This window comes from Macrotis lagotis, chromosome 6 (genome assembly GCF_037893015.1).
Source record: "Macrotis lagotis isolate mMagLag1 chromosome 6, bilby.v1.9.chrom.fasta, whole genome shotgun sequence".
Lineage (NCBI taxonomy): Eukaryota > Metazoa > Chordata > Mammalia > Peramelemorphia > Peramelidae > Macrotis > Macrotis lagotis.
Window position 1 is genome coordinate 122,577,204 of NC_133663.1, and position 22,076 is coordinate 122,599,279.

Here is a 22,076-nt window from a genome sequence, read left to right on the forward strand (position 1 = left end):
TTCTAAATGATTGTGCTCATGAAAATGCACAGCAATATGAAGAAATAACAACTGTTCTTCAAATAATAACAGCAGTAAAATTCCACAGTGTCAGCAATGCATATAGGACTGATGCACACCTGACATGAGAGTTTGGGAAATCTATTTCTTTGTATCTTGAACTTCACTAGCAGAAGAGAGGAATGCATCAAAAACTCTTTCTAAAGAGATTCTGAATCATTTTTTTAAAATTTCTTTAAAGAAATAGAGATTGTTTTAAGACTATAAATGTCTTTATTGGAATTATGCTCTTACCCTCATTTATTTTAACAAGATTTGTAATGAATTCTGCCCTTTGATCTCTTAGTTTGAAACACTGCCTGTTGTTCCATTATTCCACCATCCATTTGCAGATAACAATACATCAGAACCTTTTTCTAGCTGCAGAAACAATGCCCTTTATTTGAGAAAGGACATTGTTTTGACAGATAAAGTAGGCATTTGATAAATTGAAACAGGTTCTGAATTATTTTGAGGGGAATGTGTGCTACATCTGTCTGCTGATTTTCCACTGAAGCAGTGCTTAACTTTCATGTCTGTTTGTGATTTATTGAGCTACAGAAAAGGTTAGGAAAATTTCATGGCTCCTCTCTTATAATTTGTAAGTGAATCAAACAGCATTTGTTACTGTTTATGATACTTAAAAGACAAAATTACCCCTAAACATTTATTCACAATGGAGGTTGTAGTGACAAATAAAACAAAAGGAAATACTAAGCAAAATCATTATCTGTTCCATTAGTCAGATTCCATGTTGGAAAACAGAAAGGCAAAGGCAAAATAGTTATCCCAAACCAGTAATTTTGAGAAGTATAGAATTTCAGGACATACCACATGTTAATAATTTACTAAGAAGAAGACTATAAGTATCAGAAAGAGGGAAAGGAGAGAAAAATGTCATTGCAGTGACTTTCTACTTAAAAATTTAATAATTATTTTGAATAAATATTATTTTAATAAAACATTTTAAATGAAAAGGAACTATTAATTTTCTCTTTTTCTTCCTGAAAATGAAAAATAATTGTTAAAGATTATATCATGGAAATTTACATTATGTAATATTCAATCAAACAAGTAAACATCAAAACCTTTATTTTTAGAATTTTTATTTGAAAAGATTAATATAAAAAGAAAAAAGTAGCTATGTCTGATCTTTCTTTAAACTGTAAATTTTCCTAAATTTGGAAATGTGGATATATCTCTAGATTTTTGGAGAATGAATATAAATTTCTCTTCATATGAGATGTTTTAGTAGAGCTATTCATTAAATATAAGCATATAAATAAATACATTTTCTTAAGTATAAAGTTTTGAATTACTTTGAAATATACTTTGATATTATAATAAATGATACTTTTAGGAATTTAATGGACCTTAGAGACCTTATTGTCTCTTACCTTCATTGTATAAATGAGAAAACTGAGAACCAGAGAAGTTGTGACTTACTCAAGTAATAAATTGTAGATACAGGATTAGAAACCAGATCCTCCATCTATAAATGCACTTGTATGTCAATGGTCTTATTTGCTCTTCTCTCTACCCTCATTAGGTAGGAGGGTAAGAGGTTAAAAGAAAAAAAAAAGACCAAGACACTTAGGGTAACCAAATGTGGAAGTTGACAGGGCACCATACCTCAGGTCAGAAGAACCTAAGTTCAAATATGACCTTACACACCTTCTAATTGTGAGATCCTGGGCAGGTCACTTGGTCTTGTTTGCCTCAGTTTCCTCATCTGTAAAATGATCTGCAGAAGGAAATGACAAACTACTTTAGTATCTTTGCCAAGAAAATCCTAAAATGGGGGGTCAGAAAGAACTGGACCAGACTGAACAATAATGACACTAGGATATGTAAAAACACAAAGGAACAAACAAAACAGAATGACTTCCACTTACTGTTACACAGTCAATTATCGTTTAAACAAGGATTAATGTCCAGATCTCAGTAGAATACACTGCTTTGAGTATAAAAATAATCAGATATTGGAATCTAAAATAAGCATACGGTTTACTTAAAACTGTCTTCTGTGTTTTGTCATTGTTGTCGTTCATTGTTGACCAACTATTCTTGACCCCATTTAGGGTTTTCTTGGCATTGATCCTGGAGTGATTTGCCATTTCCTTCTCTAGCTCATTCTATATATGTAGAAATTGAGGCAAACAGGATCAGTACATTTTCATTGTTTGGGAGGCTCCAAATGAAAATGTGGGAGAAAAGAAATGTTAGGCTACCTACTGAACTGAAGCTCTACAGAATCCTTATGCTCACCTCATTGGTGAATGTATGTGAAATCTGAATGGTCTACCAGTGCCATGACAGGAAATGGAAATGTTTCAATTTGAGTAGTTTTAGGAGCTTGCTATGTTTTTGTTTGTTTGTTTTGAGAAATCTGAGTAAAGTGACTTGCCCAGGGACACCCAGCTAGTAAGTCTAGTTTTGAACTCAGGTCTGTCTGACTCCAGGGTTAGAGCTCTATCCATTGCACAATCTAGTTGACCCTGTCTTAGAAAAATTCAGTCAATTATCTGGAAAGATAAGGTACTGGACACCAAACACTTTCTTGATCTGAACTGCCAAGTATTCAAACAACTGAGATGGGCTTGGCCCTATGAGAATGGCAAAAATATGTTTGCCTAAAAGATGATTTATAGAGAACTCACAGGAAACAAGCATCTCGATGGAGGTGAGGAAAGATGATGATACTCTCAAGATTTCTATATAGAACTTGGAATTAATTGTGATATATGGGAGACAATGACACGGGACCTGGCATGGCATGCCACAACAAAGAAGACTCCTATGCTCTAGGAGCAAAGCAGAATCACAGTAGCCCAAAAGAAGTGTGAGATGTAGACATTTAGAGAAATCTCCCTCCCAAATGCTTATATAGACTATTTCTGCCCAGCCTGCAGTAGAAACTTCTAAGCTTCTCTTAGTCTGATCAGGCACAGTCAGATACATGTACTTCAACAACTACATGGTGCAGGGACCTGCAGTGATGGGGTGGCAGTGGAAGCAGAGCTGAGCTTCACTTCTGATAACAAATTGCTGAATGCACTAACTTGTCACATATACTAAATGGTTGACAGGTGTATGTGCTTCAATCAGAGATGAGAGGCAGGTAAAGCACAATTCTGCCTCCTCTGCCTCCCCTCATTGGACATCCCTGATATAGTGATGTCATTGTGGTCCTCATCAAGAATGAAAGACAACAACTAAACATCTCTAATACTTAACCAGATCTTCCCTGGTTTCCTTGAAGTCTCAACTTAAATCCTGTCTTCTGCCTTCCCAAATTTTTTAGTGCATACACCTTTTAATTATTTCCTGTTTGTTCTCTACACAGCCTGTTGGTACATATTTGTTTTGCTAATTGTCTCCCATTCTAGATTATGAGTGCCTTAAGGACAAAGACTGTCTTTGGGCTCTTTCTATATTCTGGGTGCTTAGCACAGTGCCTGGAGAATATAGTAGCAATTGATTGAGGCAAATCCTACAAAGTTTGAGTTAATTCCCCCTAGGTGAATTGTCTTGAAAACCCAGCTGAAAGCTTTTCTAAGAGATCAGGCTATTTTCCTACTTTGCTGAAGCTTCTAGTAGAACTTACTACAGGATTTTTTGCCTGGAAACAGAGATAGAGACAAAGAGACAGAGACAGACAGACAGACAGAGGAGAAAGACAGAATTAGAGACAAACAGAAAAAGACAGAGAGAGAAAGAAAGAGACAGACAGTAAGACAGAGAGTAGGAAAGATAGAGACAGAGGCAGACAGAAACAGACAGAAATAAGAAAGACAAAAGAAGACAGGGGAAGATAGAAAGAAGGCAGGCAGACAGACAGAGACAGATGGAAATTCAGAGACAGACATACAGACAGTAAGAGAGACAAAAGGAAGCCAGAGAGACACAAAGAAACAACCAGAAAGACAGACAGACAGATGAAGAGAAAGACAGATGGAAAGACAGAGACAGACAGTAAGAGCATCAGACAGAAAGAAGGCAGATAGGGCAACTAGGTGGTGCAGTAGATAGAGCACCAGCCCAAATCAGGAGGACCCATGTTCAAATCTGGTCTCACACACTTAGTAATTGCCTGTGTGACCTTGGGCAAGTCACTTAATCCATTGCCTTAAATAAATAAAAATTGTTTAAGAAAGAAGACAGACAGAAAGATGGAGATAGAGAGTTGGAAAGATAGTTGGAGAGACAGAGAGAAAAAAGGAAGACAAAGACAGACAGAAAGAAGAAAAAGAAGACAAAGAAACAAACACAAATAGGGAGACAGGAAAGACAGACAAGCCAATGAAGAGAGAGACAGACAGACAGTAAGACAGAGACAGAGAGAAAGAAGGCAGAGAAGCCTAGGCCAAAATAAGGTCAAAATGGGCACAGGATTTAGACGTAAAGAGTGACACCATAGATGAATTAAAAGACCAAGAAATTTTCTATCAGATCTATGGAAAGGGAATAAATTTATGACCAAACTAAAATTAGAGCACATTATAAACTCCAAGATGAATGATTTTGATTATATTAAGTTAAAAAGGTTTTGCACTAATAAAATCAATGCTTCCAAAATTAGAAGGAACACAGAAAGTTGGGAAACAATCTTCACAACTGGGAGTTCTGATTAAGGTCTCATTTCTAAAATATATAGAGAATTGCATCAACTTTATAAGGTCGCAAACCATTCCCCAATTGATAAATGATTCAAGGACATAAACAGACAGTTTTCAAATGAAGAAATAAAAGATATATATAATCATGTGAAAAAATACTCCAAATCACTATTGCTTAGAGAAATGAAAATTAAAAGAACAATGAGGTATCATCTCACACCTATCAGCCTGGTCGAGGTGAGAAAAGGGGAAATGATCAATGTTGGGGAGGCTGTGGGAGGATTGGGGCATTGATGCACTGCTGGTGGAGTTGTGAATGGATCAAACCTTTCTGGAGAGCAATGTGGAACTATGACCAAAAAGCAATAAAATTGTTCATGCCCTTTGACCCAGCAATTCCAATTCTAGGTCTATATCCAGATGAAATATTAAAACAAGGGAAAAGTCCCACGTGTTCCAAAATATTCATAGCAACTCTTTTCATAGTGGCAAAGAACTGGAAATTGAGGGAATGTCCATCCATTGGAGAATGGCTAAACTAGTTATGGTACATGAATACTATGGAATATTATTGTTTTTCAAGAAACCATAAATGGTCAGACTCTAGAGAAGCATGAAATGATTTACGGATTCTGATGCCAAGGGAAGGGAGCAGAGATTGGGCATCAGAATCTGTAAATCATTCCATGCATCTCTAGGATCTGACCATTTATGGTTTCTTGAAGAACAATAATATTCCATAGTATTCTCCATCACAGATAACCCCAAATTGTCCCTGATTGTTGCACTGATGGAATGAGTAAGTCCATCAAGGTTGATCATTGCCCCCATGTTGCTGTTAGGGTGTACAATGTTCTTCTGGTTCTGCTCATCTCGATCAGCATCAGTTCATGCAAATCTCTCCAGGCTTCCCTGAATTCCCTGGTTTCTAATAGAACAATAATGTTCCATCTCATACATATAGCAGTTTGTTAAGATGTTCCTCAATTGAAGGACATTTACTTGATTTCCTATTCTTTGCCACCATAAACAGGGCTGCTATGAATTTTTTACAAGTGATTTTTTTTACTATTTTGATGAACACTTTATAAAATTATCTTTTATGTATCTCTTTACCTTAATCCTAATTCCTCATGCTGAAAATAACTAATCTCTAAACATGTTTATCAAAATATATATGTGCAATGCTAACCTGACTGTTCACGGTTGAGGGGAAAGGCAGATAGAAGGACATTTTGTAACTTAAAAATATACACGTACATATGGATGATAAAAAGAAATATTTTTTTTAAAAAAAGGAAGACAGTAAGACAGAGATGGACAGACAGATGGACAGTAAGACAGAGGCAGACAAAAGCAAAGAAGATAGACATAAAGACACAGAAAACAGAAAGACAGAGCTAGACAGACAGACAGAAAAAACAGCAGAGACAGAGAGAAAGACACAGTCAGACAGAAAGGCAGAAAGAGAAACAAAGGTAGAAATAAAGATAGAGATAGAGAGACACAGGCACAGAGACAAAGACAAAGATGGGGGAGAAGGCATGATTATGAAGGATGTACCTGTGTCCCTTCCCTTGAGCAGCTTCTAATTGTAGCTAAGTAAAACATAACATAGTCTCCTGGTTTTAATTTTCAATAAAATATTTACTTGGCTATTTCACTGAAAAATACCAGGAAATACCGTCCCTCACAGGCCTTTCATATTGGGTGGAAAAAAAAACATACTTAATGATTCTGTTGTTCCTTTGTTGTCTTCTGGACACTTTCTGATCCTCATGTCTCATCAGGTAAGCAGCACCATCTGCAAAAGAAAGGTTTCTATATTCACTACCTTATAAAGCTGGCATGGATGGCATTCAGGTGGTAGTCTGATACTGTCATAGCAAAGAGCTAAGCAAGGAATTTTCTTGTTTTTCTACCATTCAGGTTGTCTGCTGATAAAAATTTGTTTCTGTAATATGTTGGTTACAAGAAATGATACTTCTCTTGAATATTCCCATAAGATATGAGATAACATATAGGACATTAACTGACCAAAGAAAATAATTTTAAATGGTCTTGCTCCTAAGAGTAATGGTGAAGTTACTGTTGTGATTATAAATTACAGATACTGATTTGGTCTCTCAGCAGTTATCTCATATTTACTGTAAACTAGATAATTATTTGTTTAAAAAAGAAAGATTTTTACATGTTTTGGACATATATCTTTGTAATGTTATCTTCAATTTCTTTTTCCAGAGTTCATCATTTTTCAACTACCAAAAGCATCCAGTAATAATTCACAAAGCTTTTTTTTTTCCCTCTCTGAAAAGAATACTAAATGACTGAATTTTACTTTGTTTTAAAATGTAATTTTATGAGACTTTAACTATAGTTCCCTTAAACTTTTAAAATTACAACCATGGATTATTTTTTTAAGGTATCCTAGCCTTGAAATAAACAGTTTTGTCAATTAATAGGCTTATTTTCATAGGATATGAAAACGGAAAGAATGTGTATTCATTAAGACATCAATTAAATTCCAGAAATAATTTTGAATGTAGGAAACAGAACAAGCAATAATTTTGAAAATGTAATTAGAAACAAAGCAGACCTGGATTGTGGCTGAATTAAATGTCAAGTTGAATTCCCACAGAATACAAGTTGTTTAAACAATAAATTATGCATGAAGCATTGTAAAGAATAAATATGTACAAGACAGGATGAAACTAAAGAAGATTTAGACAGGAGTCATGCAAACCAGGCATTACATTAGAAAATTAACAATCTATATAGAAACTTGTTTAAAAAAAAACTTCTCCAAAAGCAAAGTTTTCAAGTACATTTAGAAGTAAACATTTTATACCTATACTTTTTGTTAAAAAAATCTCTTTTAATCAAAAACTTCATTAAATGAATTTATGTATTTAAGACTCCACTAGTTCCATAAATCAGTTGGAACATTTTTTTCTTCAGTATGACAATAGATCTGTGTTTGATCAATGTAGATGCTCTCTTGAATGGCACAAATCCCAACCATCCATACCTTTATAACAGTTGGGCAGTTGTTTATGATAGTCCTTAAATCTTCTATAGTGACTCTACCTACCATTCTGAGGGAGACTCTTGGACTTTTTAACCTTTTGATAACTAGGTAGACTAGCTGCAAATCTTGCCTCTGACAACAAAGCAGCTCATTTAACCTCTCTCAGTCTATTTCTCCATCTGTAAAATGGGGATTTTTGCCTCAACGTTTTGCCTCAAAACGTTGTTGCAAGGATGAAATAAGGTAAAATATGTAAAACATTTCGCACACTTTATAATACCATAAAATTGTGTGCTATAATTGTTATTATGGGAAATTCTGTTATAATGATTATTTTGAAAAATGCAAGATGGCTGTAATAGTGAACAATTTTAGCAGAACAAAAGTTTTGAGTTTGGTTATGTTCAATTTTATCATGAAGGAGAAATCTGTCATAGTACATCATGTTAGGGTGACCTCTACAGATGGGTTGGAGGAGTGCCATCAGCATTCAATGGAACCTGTGGGAAGAAAGGATGTCTGGCTTCATCTGGGGAAATGTCTGGAACTATCATCCTTTTCAACACAGTGATGGGGAAGGAGGAGGATTAAAACTCGAAGGAGTGATAGGTGGGGACCTGGAGAGGCAGGAATGAAATTAGAGAGATCCTCTCACAATTGACATCCCTCCCAGAATAGATGTCACAATGACCTATTGACTTTGCCACTCCAAAGAGCTGCCCAAGGAAAAGCTCAACCAGAGATGGTAATGCCATGGTCCTTCTGTAGACAAGGGCCCAGAACATATAGGAAGGGTGCTGGAGAGAGGTTCCTCCAGGACACCTCCCTTGAGAGGCTACATCAAAGGTATTTTTAGTGAGATCCTACTTCTCCCACCCATGAGGAACTAGCTGGAGTTATGAATGACCTTGATTTAATAGTGGAGGGAAGAAAGATTCCTCTTTTGAATATTCCCTTGGGATCATGTTTTAGGATTCACTTCCAATTCTTGGGCTTTGTCAAGGTAAAGTATCATATTATACATATCTTCTGGTACACTAGGAGCTGTAGTTATGTAGCAGGGTCCATCTGATCCCACATCCTCTTTCTCTCATCCCTGTCTCCTGAGTTGTAGGCTCCAGGATACAGACAATGATTCCTCTTCTTCCTCACCATCCTTCTTTCTTCCTCTTTCTTCTTCTTTTTCTCACTATTATTATTATTCTTATATAGATCAAAAGATCAAAATAATCTTTTGCTCCCTAAACTGACCCAGAAGTGTCATTTCATATATAGGCACTTCATTCTTGCCATAAGACTTGATAACCTCCTTTCCTAGCCACCCATTTGCTCAATGATGAAATTTACTAGAATATTCAATGGTGACAAAAATGGTCTCTTCTCATAGAAGCAATTTATGGAAGTGAAGCAATTGGGTTAGACATTTGGTTCTACCATAATGAGGACTTGCAGCACTATAAATAGTCCATATAAACACACAAAAAGGTAGAGTGTACATCAAATTCCTAAATAGCCTGAAACAAATTAAATCTAATTGGAAAATGTTTAGCAAAATAAATAAAAAATGAAATAGAAAATTTTTATTTGTGATTTTAAGTAACATACCATATCATTTCTATTAGTTTTATATCACAGATTTATATGATGCCACAGATGTGATCAAAAATATAAAAATAAAAATAAATCATGGTATCATATAATTTTAGCATTGGAAAAGAACATAGAGGCAACCAAGAACAAACTTTCAGCCAAAGAAAGAGTCTCTTTCACGGAAAAGTCAGCTGCTGCTTGACTACCTCCAGTGCTTTAGATTTCGCTATTTTATGAAGCATTTTGTTATATTGTTTGAAAGTGCCTGGTATTAGAAAGTCCATTTTTGGAAAATAATGTCAAAATTTGCTCTTCTGTAACTTCTTCTACACATTAATCTTACATTTGACTTTTGGAACAATCTTGAATGAGACTATTAAGCTGTTCTTTGGCTAATCAAACAATTTGAACTGATATTTCCTTCCTTATTTGATAAACATTTATTAAGTGCCTATTATGAACTAAGCATAGTATCTGAAGATACAAAAAGAGGCAACAAACAGTCCATGACCTCCAGGAGTTTACAATCTAATAGGGAAAGTATCATGAACATATATATATATATATATATATATATATATATATATATATATATATATATATCAACCAGTTTATATACAGGATATATAGGAAATAAATAAGAGGGAATGTAAAGGAATTAAGAGAGGTTAAAGAAGGCTTCCTGTAGATGGCAGTGCTTTAATTAGGACTTAGAGGAAAGAGGAAGGTCAATAGTAAGAGCAGAAGAGGGAAAGCATTGTCCCAGGTAAGAGAAATAGTTGGAGAATATGTCTGGAAATGAGAGATGAAGTGTTGTTGATTATCCTTTATTCTTGAAAAAGATAATGACATCAGGGAGGTGATGCCATGATATGCAAATGAATTAGAATTGAGGCAGGGTTATGGAAGTCCCCAGCCTCACTTTCTCCTCCAGAGTTATCTTAGCACAATGGCCATATATTGATCTGAACTGGAGATGGCCATGGACACTATGGGAGACCTTGACTCTTTTAACCTAAGGTCTTCATCAGGTCTCTGACTGAGACAATGCACATTCCTTGATCAAGGCAACTCAGAAAGAATTGAATCAAAGAATGGTCTCATGCACAGTAAAAAAGAAAAAAATAATAATCTGGGAGGGGGAGATTCTTGGACTGTGGGGGCAAAAACAAACAATTGTTGTTTATATTCATCCTGAACCAGTCTGGACCCAGAGAATGAGCAAGTAGGGTTGGCCTGGGATCATTGACCAATAAATAAGAGCCAGAATGGTCTGGCACTGGTAAACCTCAAGATATTTTGCCAGGTTTCAGTGAATAGAAAAAATGGAAAGGAAAGAGGAAGGAAGGAAAATGCAAAAATGGAAGGAAGGAAGGGAGAAGGCAAGTTCTATTGCCCAAATAATCAACTGTAGCTCCAACTACTCATATAGGTTGTTGTTTGCCCTTCATTTTCAAAGAGTACTGCAACATAAGGGAGATGATAATATGACATTCAAGATGAAATATTTTATTGGTGGACACCAGCCAGGAGGTAGGATCATTGCACCAAAGAGTAAAGAGTTTATTGAAAAGTATGGTATAATAAGACTGTAAAGATACAAAGGGATTAGATTCTGAAGGGCTTTCAATGTTAAATAAAGCATTTCATATTTTCTCCTGGAAGCAATGATGAACTAATACAGTTTACTGAGTAAAACTTATTGGGGACAGGGAGAAGTTGGAGTAGAGATTTGTCATGATCAGACATGTTCTTTAAGAAAAGCACTTTAGTGGCTGAATGGAGAATGGATTGGAGTGAGAAGAGAATTGAGGCAGGAAGAGACTATTTCAGTGCTAGTGAACTGAACACCAGAATATATCATTTATCCTACTAATTCTTCATGAAGTCCTTCAAGTATTACAGTCTCACTGTCTAACTGTCCTCCAGACCTTGGATACAGTCATTGATTATACTGAAGCATTCTTTTTTACTGTAAATTTTATTTTTTGACATTACTACAATAGTCATGTAAAACTAAACATAATCCCTCCACAAAGAAAGAGAAACCTCAAGAAAAATAAAGTGAGAGGAAAAAAAATGTACTTCTGTCTGTATTCAGATACTATCTACTATCTTTGAGATGGATTGCACTCTTTATCATAGATCTGTCAGAGAAATTGCTTCAATATTTTTTCCCACAGTTGTTATTACTAGCTGTATTTGCTTGCATCCTATTCTCCCTACTCCCATTTAATCTATTCTCTCTATCATTTTACTCTAGCCCTCCTCAAAAGTGTGTGTTATCTGACTATCGCCTCTGATGATCTTCCCCTCTCATATCACCTACATCCTTCCTCCCCTATACCCTTTCTCCCTTCCCTTTCCTCTCCTATTTTTCCTCTAGGGTAAAATAGATTTCTATACCCAATTGAGTGCACATGCTATTCTATTTCTGAGTCACTTATGATGAGAATGAGACTCACTCACTCCCCTTTACCTTCTCCCTCTTCCATTGCCCCCCTCTGCAAAAGCTTTTCTTGCCTCTTTTATGTAAAGCAACTTAATCCATTCTAACTCTCCTTTCTCTTTCTCCCAGGACATTCCTTTCTCCCTTATTAACTCCATTTAAAAAATATCGTATACCTTCAAATTCAACTCTCTCCTGTGTCCTGTCTATATATCATCCTTCTAATAGCCCTAATAAACAATTAATTTTAGTTATCAGTATCATCTTCACATGCAGGAATATAAGCAATTCAACATCATTAAATCCTTACTAATTTTCCTTTCTCCTCCACCCTCTCTATCATTCATCTCCCTGTATTTGAAGATCAAGCTTTCTGTTCAACTCTAGTCATGTCATCAGGAAAGTATGAAAGTTCCTATTTTATTGAATGTCCATCTTATCCCAGAAAGACTAGGCTCAGTTTTGCTGATTATCCTTTATAAATTCAATCCAAATTAACTTTAGATGTAGATACTGCTAAATCCTGTGTGATCCCGACTGTAGTTCCATGATATTTAAATTTTTTCCCTGATTTTCTCCTTAAATTGGGAGTTCTAGAATTTGACTATAATATTCCTGGTAGTTTTCATTTTGGTGTCTCTTTCATGAGGTGATTGATGGATTCCTTCAATTTCTATTTTATCTTCTGTTTCTAGGATATAAGGGACATTTTCCTGAATTATTTCTTGACAAATGACTTATAGGTTCTTTTGCTGGTCATGATATTCAGGTAGCCTGAAAATTTTAAATTTTCTCTTCTGGATCTGTTTTCCAGGTCAATTGTTTTTCCAATCTTAAATTTTCACCTAGTTTTTCCACTCTTGGTTTTGTTTTATTGTTTCTTCATTTCCACAAAGTCATCAGCTTCATATATTTGAAGAAATTATTTTCTTCAGAGAGCTTCTATATTTTTTCACATTTGGTCAATGCTTTTCAAGGCATTCTTCTCCTCATTGGTCTTTTGGACTACTTTTTTGACTTGATCTAAATTGATATTTAAGGTATTTTCTTCAGTATATTTTTTTGTTATCTCCTTCACCAACTGCTGTCATTATTCTCCTGCATAGCTCTCATCTCTATTCTCAATTTTTTCTCTTCCTCATTTACATGATTTTCAAAATATGTTTTGAGCTCTTCCATAGCCTAAGACCAATTCATATTTTTCTTGTAGGCTTTGAATCCAAGCTTTAATTTCATTATCTTGCAAATGCTTATTTGATCCTCCATAGGACCAAAATAATTGTCTATGCTTGAATTTTTTTTTTCTTCTCTTGCTTGTTCCTTTCCCCAGTCATATTAACTCTTGGTAAAGGTAGGGCTCTGCTTCCAGGGTGGAAGATGAACTGTCCCACGGTTTTGAGGATTTTTGCAGCTTTTTTATTTTTTTAATCAATTAAGTTATTTTTTTTTTACATTTTTGCAAGGCAAATGGGGTTAAGTGGCTTGCCCAAGGCCACACAGCTAGGTAATTATTAAGTATCTGAGACCGGATTTGAACCCAGGTACTCCTGACTCCAGGGCCGGTGCTTTATCCACTATGCCACCTAGCAGCCCCTCAATTAAGTTATTTTCTTTTCTTTTTCTTTCTTTTTTTTAGGTTTTTTTTTTGGAAGGCAAATGGGGTTAAGTGGCTTGCCCAAGACCACACAGCTAGGTAATTATTAAGTCTGAGACCGGATTTGAACCCAGGTACTCCTGACTCCAGGGCCAGTGCTTTATCCACTATGCCACCTAGCTGCCCCTCAATTAAGTTATTTTCAACCATATGCAAATGCATATTTCCAATTACAAAATTTCCCTACACCCTCCCTTCCCACCCCCCCTGCCCTCAGCAGGGAAAAGTCAGGTTAGCATTTTAAATACATATTTTGTTAAACATGTTTACAAATCAATAACTTTTGGCATGAGGAATTAGGATTAATGGAGATACATAAGATATAATTTTTATAAAGTGTTCATCAGAATCTGAAGGGTTTTTTCCCTGGGTGTTTTGCTTTGTTTTTCTTCCTCTGGTTGGGGATAATATAGTCCATAATCAGTCAAATACAGTTGTCCTAGCAGCAGAGGACTGCTTCTATTTAGGCTGTTCATCTCATAATGTTGTTGCTGATGTGTACATTGTTCTCTTGGGTCTACTCCCTTCATTCAGCATCAGATCCCATAAGTCATTCCATACTTCTCTAGAGTCTGACCATTTATGGTTTCTTATAGAACAAAAGTATTCTGTAGTATTAATATAACCACAATTTGTTTAGTCATTCCCCAATTGATGAGCATTCTCTCAATTTCCAGTTCTTTACCACTACAAAAAGAGCTGCTATGAATATTTTGGAACATTTTTTTTATAATTTCTTCTGGATATAGACCTAGAATTGGAATTTTGCAGCTGTTTTCAAGGACAACCTTCAAGGACCTCAATTCCTTCAAGGATTTATGGGAAGCTATGGCCTGTGCTCTGCATTTCCCTCTGTCCTGGAACTATAAAGAGGGTCCCTAGTCCACTATAGCAGTAAAGCTCCTTTTCCTGAGACTGCAGTCCAGATTGCAAGCTGAATCTGAGTATGGACAAAGCAATAGAACCCTACCTCTGGGACAGATAGCAAAGAGACCTCTGTTGTCTCGTCTCACCCCCTTACCATCCATAGGTTGAGTGCTCTGGAAGTAGCTGCCAGGTGGCTCCCTGCCAGGTGATTTCCGATACCTATTCCTGGTTCCAGGGGCTAGGTCTGCACTAATGCATGTGCTAGACTGGGCTCCACTCTTTCTCTGGTGCAGCAGAGTTTTACTGTTGACCTTTTAGGTTGTCATTGGGAATCCTTGATCTGAGAGGTCTGAAAATTGCCACAGCCTCTGGACCCAGGTCCATGAGCTATTCCTAGATGGCTAGTACCAATTTGCTCTGGCACAAGCAATGGAGCTTACTCTGTGAATCTTTTTAACTCTGATGAAACAATCACTTCCCAAGGATCTTGGACTGGAAAATTCTTTTGCTAAGTCTTGTGAGTTCTACCACTCTAAAATTTGTTTAGAGTTATCATTTAAAGGTATTTGGAATGGTATGGGGGATAGTTCCAGAGAGGTCTTGTCTTCACTCCACCTTCTTGACTCTGCCCCCATGTATTCTAAGGATCCCTGTGCCTTCCCATTCATGTTAAAATTACTCCTTTAGGACTAGGGGATTTCTTGTCTTTCAAATTCCAACCAATGTTTGGATGTTCCATTCCAATGTCCTTTTATGTCCTTTGTATGTGTCCTTTTATTTCCTTTCCTTCAATTATAATATAAGTATTTTGAAAGTTAGGGCTATCTTTGTTAGTATGTTGGGGTTTTTTCTTATTTATTTCTCCAACATGAAGCATATGATCTGATTACATAGTAGTGAATTGGTTTGTTTTATCATTCCATCACTCATCCGTTCATATATTTTGAGAGCTGGGCCTATCTTGTTTGTTTCTTATTTCTATTTATTTCTCCAACAAAAAAAAATGACACATGTAGCCATAAATATTTTATTTCTTTCCATCATTCCACCATTCATTCATTCATTCATCTATTCATTCACATAGAAACTGTTAGAGGTTTCATGAAGGCATGGAGGTGAACCCAGGTACTCAGGTTACACAAAAGGAGTACTTTCTCTAAAAGTTTTAATAAAATTGGAAAGGCTTTGGTTACAGTGTTGCCAACAAACCAGCATTACTTTCTGCAAATCAGCCTTTTAAAATATCTCATTGTAAATTGGTGAAAAGTTATTGAATTATTTCTTTGTTGAAATGCAGGAAACAAAGGTAGTAAATTTTTGTAGTAACAATGGCAGAACATTGGAAAAAGAAGAAAAGAAAAAGAACAAAGGAAAACGTAATTGTGAGTATCATAAATCAAAGTGTTTTGATCATTTATGTATTCTTCTTATGAAGAGAAGAATAGTTTCACCACATCAAGAATTATTCTCTAATTTACTTGTGTAATGAGTGTTTGCCCCATGAACACCCAGAAAACCAACATGGAGATATCACACCTCTAGACCTCTGGGAAGAATCCCCAAATTTCCATCTGCAATTCTACCACAACATAGGAATGAGGGAAACCTTTCACAAAAGTTATTCTTGGTAGTCTTAATAATGTATTTTTAAAATCTATCATAGTCAAATTAAAAGAAAACTTTAAATTACTAAGTTTTTTAGATTACTTTTTTCATATTTAAGATTCTTTTTTTTAAATTTTGAATTCCAAATTCTCTCACTCTCAAACCTCCCTCACTCACTGGGAAAGCAAGAGATATGACATCAGTTAAATATATGAAGTCTTGTAAAACATATTTCTATGTTATTCATTCAACATATCATTATTGGCAAACTCATGAACAAACAGGTTATAGGTTAAAAACTAGAAAGAATGTCAAAGGAAGATATTTTAAATAGAGGACCTCTCAAATGAAGATAATAGCAGACAGTTTGGGGAAAGTTTTGAGGCTAGACTCAAAAAGACCTGCATCTGCTTTACTTTTCTCAGCTATAAAAAGGGAATAATATTATCTACCTTCCAAAGCTATTATGAAGATTAAATGAGATCATATTTATAAAGTACTTAACACATTGATTGGCACAAATTAAGTTTATATAAACATATTACTATTAGCTACCTGACTCCAGACAAGTCATCCAAGGTTTGTCTGCATCCTTTTCTTCAGCTATAAATTAGGTATAATGATAGCATCTGTCTCAAGAGTTGGTATAGGGATTAATGGAGGTAATATTTGTAAAGTGATAAGAAATGGTGCCTGGCAAATAGTAAGCACTTAATAATTGCTTTTTTCCCCATCCTTTTCATTCTTCCATCCTTCCCTAACAAGGTTTTTGTGAAGATTAACTGAGGTAACATACACAAAGTGATTTGCAGACCCCAAAGTGTTATATAATTAGTAGTAATTATCATGATTTTTATTAATTATTACTCAAAATCTGTTAAACTGATAAGACAAACAAGTTAATATCACGTTTTCCAAAAATTGACCAGAAATGTCATTTCATAGAATATTTGCTAATTTCACTTTTTTATTGTTTAATTAGTCAGCAAGCATTTATTATGTACCTAGTTTCCATCAAGCTTTATAAAAGATACTAGGGATGCAACTATAAAGACTGTTATATCATTATTCACTAGGAACCTATGTTCCCTCAGGGGAAAGAACAAGTATGTATACAAGTATACATGAATAAAGAATATTCTATGTATAGCAGAATATAGTAAATATTATGTAATAAATTTTTATAATATAATATGACATAATATTATAATAAAATGTGAGGTGGTTACATACAAGAAAGAGAGGCAGTACATTTGCTATTGGGGAGATCAAGAAAACCTTTTTTTTTCCTTCTTTAGAAGGGAATACTAGAACTGTACCTTGAAGAGAGGGATTCTCTTGAGGTGATAGTGAAAAGAGAATGTATTTTAAACTCTGCTGACCAGAGCATAGGCAAGATATAGAACACTTCATAAGGTGTACTATATGATTAACAGTGGGACTATTGGGCTGGAATTCAGAGTGGGAAGGGGAAGTAATATAGAAATGAAAGATAAATTTGAGAAAGTTCAAAGATGTAAAGAAGTTTGATTTTTATTATAGAGGCATTAGAGTGTTTGGGGCGTTTACTACCTAGACAAGTGACATCACTAAATCGTCACTTGAATCAGAGGATATAGCACAGGAATTGTGGTCAGGAAGACTTGAGTTCATATCTTGGTTTAAACTCATAGTAGGTAGGCAAACTTAGAGAAGCCTCAATTTCTAATGAGGATCGGGATTCTCATCTATAATAGCATCTATATCACCACATGGTTGTTGTGAGGATCAAATGAGTTAATATGTGAAAAGTGCTTTACAAAACTTAAAGTCATGTTTAAATGATGTGGATGGTTGTAGTGATGAGGATGATTATGATGATGAATTAGGAGGGTAGACTAGAGTGGTGGAGAGGTTTAAGAATTGAGAACCAATTAAAAAGCTATTGAATTAACTCAAGGATGAGACAATGGGATTGGATGGATGTAGTATTGGATGGATATAGTGTGAATAGAAAAAGTAACATATAGCATGGAAACAAGACTTTCAAGGTTTGGCAAATGATTCTATAAAACTGTGGGATGAGGAAAAGTGAATAATTGAAGTTAAAACCAAAGTTAAGGACCTAGGACACTGGAAAAATAGTGGTTCTTTTGACAAAAATAGGAAAGGTAGGATTTAGGTATGCTTGGTTGGAAAGATAACTGTGAAAATGACTAGTGAATATATTGAAGGTAGTAAATAAGTCATTATGAGAATGTTCCTTTATACATATAGGTAGAGGCTGTGTCTTATACAAAGTTAAATCCATGAGTCCTCTATTTCATAGACTTTGAAATGAGTATCTACCCTTCCATAATGGAGAGAAAGTGAACGCCGTCTTCAGTGAAATTGCTCTTTCTCTGTACTGAGAGCTGTAAGTATGAAAATTATTTTCTGATAATGGAGATTTAACTGTGCATTGTTAGATATAATTTTAGCATTTCCAAAATGCTAAGACTTTAAAGATCTATTCTGCCTAAGAGAGGAAGCAATATTATCTGTTAAACATCAGACTAGGCTTTTGAAGAAATATAAGAATCCAGTAAGGTGGAAAAGGGAGTCAGATTGACTTTTCCATGTTTTCCAGGGATCCAGTTGGGAACATGCTTCAGTGAAACAGTAGAAAAGTGAGGACCTAGAAACATCATTGTCATGGTTCTTCTCCAATAGTTTCTTATGTTATGTTTCCAATGATACATTTCCACATACTGAAAATAGACATATAGGAGGAACTCTTCTTGACTTCTAGGAATCTACTTTCAATTTGAGGTACATTAATCTCAGTCATAGTACTATAGAGTGAATATCTTGGTTCTTCTTCACATCTCATCTAGCTATTTATCCAGGTAATTTTGTCTTCTGCCCTGCTTCTCACCACTACACCAAAATCCCTGGGAAAGTTCATCCACTAAAAGTTGGAATTCTTACCCTGAGACAGTTCAATTGGTGACTGACAGAGTTCAAACCTATCTTCCTGGTAATATGTAGAATATACTTCACATTCCATTTACCCCCCCCCCCACATACACACACACAGATTCTCTTGCTCTACCTCCAATTTTCCACTTCTTTCTCTATTCTGAGTAATCAAATCAATACTATCATATTCTGAAAAACATGAGTAATTGATTACCCTGTTTATCAGAGAATCAACTGCCACTCATCAGACCAAAATTTCTTTCCCCAGTGGCCATTCTCTTGAACTTATTGACTCACCTCATTAGAATACATGCTCCAGTGCATGCTGACCAGAGCAATTATTTAATAAATGATTTAAAAATACGTGTGTATATATGTATATATGCATATGCCCATATTTAATTATTCATTCACTAATGCTAAGCTTGTTTTAATTACACTAGAAAATGCAAGATATCAAAGTGCAACTATTTTGTAGAATATTCCATTGAATAGTTTTAAGTCAGTATGTTGTAAAAAAAGAGAAGCACAAAATTTGGAGTTAAAGGAACCTCAGTTCATTCTTGGTTACTTAGTACATATTTGAACTTAGATAATTCATTTCTATGACGTAAAAGTGTGGAGGTGAGTATAGTTAAGTGATTATTAATCTTTTTGTGTCACATAACCTGTTGGTAGACTAGTGATGCTTAGAAAACCTCTTCTCAAATCAAGTTTCTTTGTAATTCTATGCATAAAATAAATACAGAGCAGTACAAGGAAAATCAATAATATTGAAATATGATTATCATTTATAAAAAAGAAAAATACCTTCACAAGCACTAAGCTAAGGATCCCTGGCCTAGATAGTTTCTAAAAATCCCTTACAAATTTAATTGTATCACTCTGTTTATGTGTAAATTTAAAAAAATATCTATGGGAGAATTTGACTTGGGTCTACTTGGGAGTAAGACAATTCAAGGGATGCTGGTGAATGTTTGGGGTAAATATATAAAAATGAATAACCTACCTGTTGAATTATATTGTATGGTTGCATTTCAGGAAAATATAATATTAAAATTACATTCCTAAGATTTATGTTAAACAAGGAACCAAAGGGGAAAAACCCTTTAATTTCTATTGGCTGTGAAGTCTATGGTCCTACACAGAACAATCCTCAATGACTCATGTTATATAAGTTATTAGAAAAAAAGGGTGAAAATCATTATACCATATGTAGTTCTAGTTTTTACTCTAACCTTTTGAGTAATAGCACAATAATCAATCAATCAACTTTTCTATATATTTCTGATGAAAAAAGTGGCAGTAACTTTTTTTTTGACGAAACACCTGGTGATGTTAGCCTGTGCTGACAAGTAATCTAGATGATTCAAGCTAAAACAAAGTGAGGTCTCTTATGTAATTATGTTGCCTCAACTCTCTGCTCTGCTTTGACAATGATCAAATTGGACAATGATTAATGTCACTGAAATTATCTGAAACTTCTAGTCATTTTTTTCCTTATTGGTAGCGATCAGACTGAATGCAATATCAAATACTTAATATAGAGATATCCTGAATTCAAATAAATAGAACATTCAACTAATATTTGTCTATTTTTCCTTTTTTGCAGAACCTTTTTAGCTTTTTCCTATTTAAAGCACAGATGATCACAGCAGAGCTGTCCCCTGAATTGTGGAGGGATGATGATGATGATGATGATGATGATGTTTGTCCTTTTTTAATTGATTTTTCCCCAAATACATGTTATGAAAGTTTTTCCAACGTTCATCCATATGCATACATATATTTTAAGTTACATTATTTCCTTCCACCCTTCCCTCCTATACCCTCCCCTCAGCAGTGAACAGTAGGTGAGCATGGACATAATATAGTTTAGGTAAACATATTTACAGACTAGTCATTTTTGATATAAGGAATTAGGATTAAGGGAAAGAGATATATGAGAAATATTTTTTATAAAGTGTTTATCAGATTGGAAGGGGTTTTTGCTTTGTTTTGTTTTGTTTTTCTTTTTGATGGGGATAGCATTTTTCCATAGTTGGTCTAATACAGTTGTCCTAGCATCAAGGCTGATCATCTCACAATGTTGTTAATGTGAACATTGTTCTCTTAGTTCTGCTCCCTTGGCTCAGCATCAGACCTGTAAGTCATTCCATGCTTCTCTAGAGTCCAATCAGTTATGGCTTCTTATAAAACAATAATATTCCATTGTATTCATGTACAATAACTTGGTTAGCCATTCTCTAATTAATGTGCATCCCCTCAGTTTCCAATTCCTGGGGCAGCTAGGTGGTACAGTGGAAAGAGTATTGGCCCTGGAGTCAGTAGGACCTGAGTTTAAATCCCACCTGAGAAACTTAATAATTACCTAGCTATGTGACCTTGGTCAAGTCACTTAATCCCATTGCCTTAAATGAATGAAAAATAAAAAAAAAAGAAAGGCTAGCAAGAAAAAAAATTCCAATTCTTTGACACTACCAAAGGACCACTATGAATGTTTTGCAACATGTGTTACTTTTACCATTTTTTATGATTTCTTCTGAATATAGGCCTCAAATTGGAATTGGTGAATCAAAGGAAATGAGCAGTTTCATTGCTCTTTGGGCATAGATCCATATTGCTCTCCAGAATGTTTGGATCAGTTTACAGCTCCACCAACAAGGCATTAATCTCTCCGTCCTCCCACAACTTCCCCAACATTGATCATTTTCTCTTTTTTGTCATTTTAATCAATCTGATAGGTGTGAGGAGATAGCTCTTATTTTAATTTTCATTTGCCTAATCACTAGTGATTTGGAGCATTTTTTCATATGATTATATAAAGCTTTAATTTCTTCATTTGAAAACTGTCTATTCCTATCCTTTGACCATTTGTCATTTGGGGAATGACTTATAACCTTATAAATTGGTAAAATTCTCTATATATTTTAGAATTGAGACCTTTTTCAGAACTTCTAGTTGTGAAGATTGCTTTCCAGTTTTCTGATTTCCTTCTAATTTTGGCAGCATTGATTTTATTAGTGTAAAAACTTCTTAACTAATGTATTGAAATCATTCATTTTACAGTTTATAATGTACTCTATTTCTTCTTGGGTCATAAATGTGTCCTCATTCCATAAATCTGACAGATAATATATTGGTCTATTAATTAATCTATGGTGTCACCCTTTATATCTAAATCCTGTACCTATTTTGAACTTATTTTGGTATAGGATGTGAGATGTGGGTCTATGCCTAGTTTTTGCCATACTACTTTCCAGTTTTCCCCAAAATCTTTGTTAC

The 22,076-nt window shown here is 34.9% G+C and overlaps 1 long non-coding RNA gene across 2 annotated transcripts; it reads left to right on the forward strand.

Annotated features, from left to right (window-relative positions):
• The first annotated feature begins 8,438 nt into the window (after window positions 1-8,438).
• LOC141491811 (uncharacterized) lies at window positions 8,439-20,548 on the forward strand. Of its 2 annotated transcripts, none has more exons than XR_012469772.1 (4): window positions 8,439-8,689; window positions 15,544-15,628; window positions 18,160-18,246; window positions 20,404-20,548. It is a non-coding gene; the product is annotated as an uncharacterized LOC141491811 (long non-coding RNA). The 2 variants fall into 2 exon arrangements; XR_012469771.1 differs by having other exon boundaries at window positions 8,439-8,532.
• The last annotated feature ends 1,528 nt before the right edge of the window (window positions 20,549-22,076 follow it).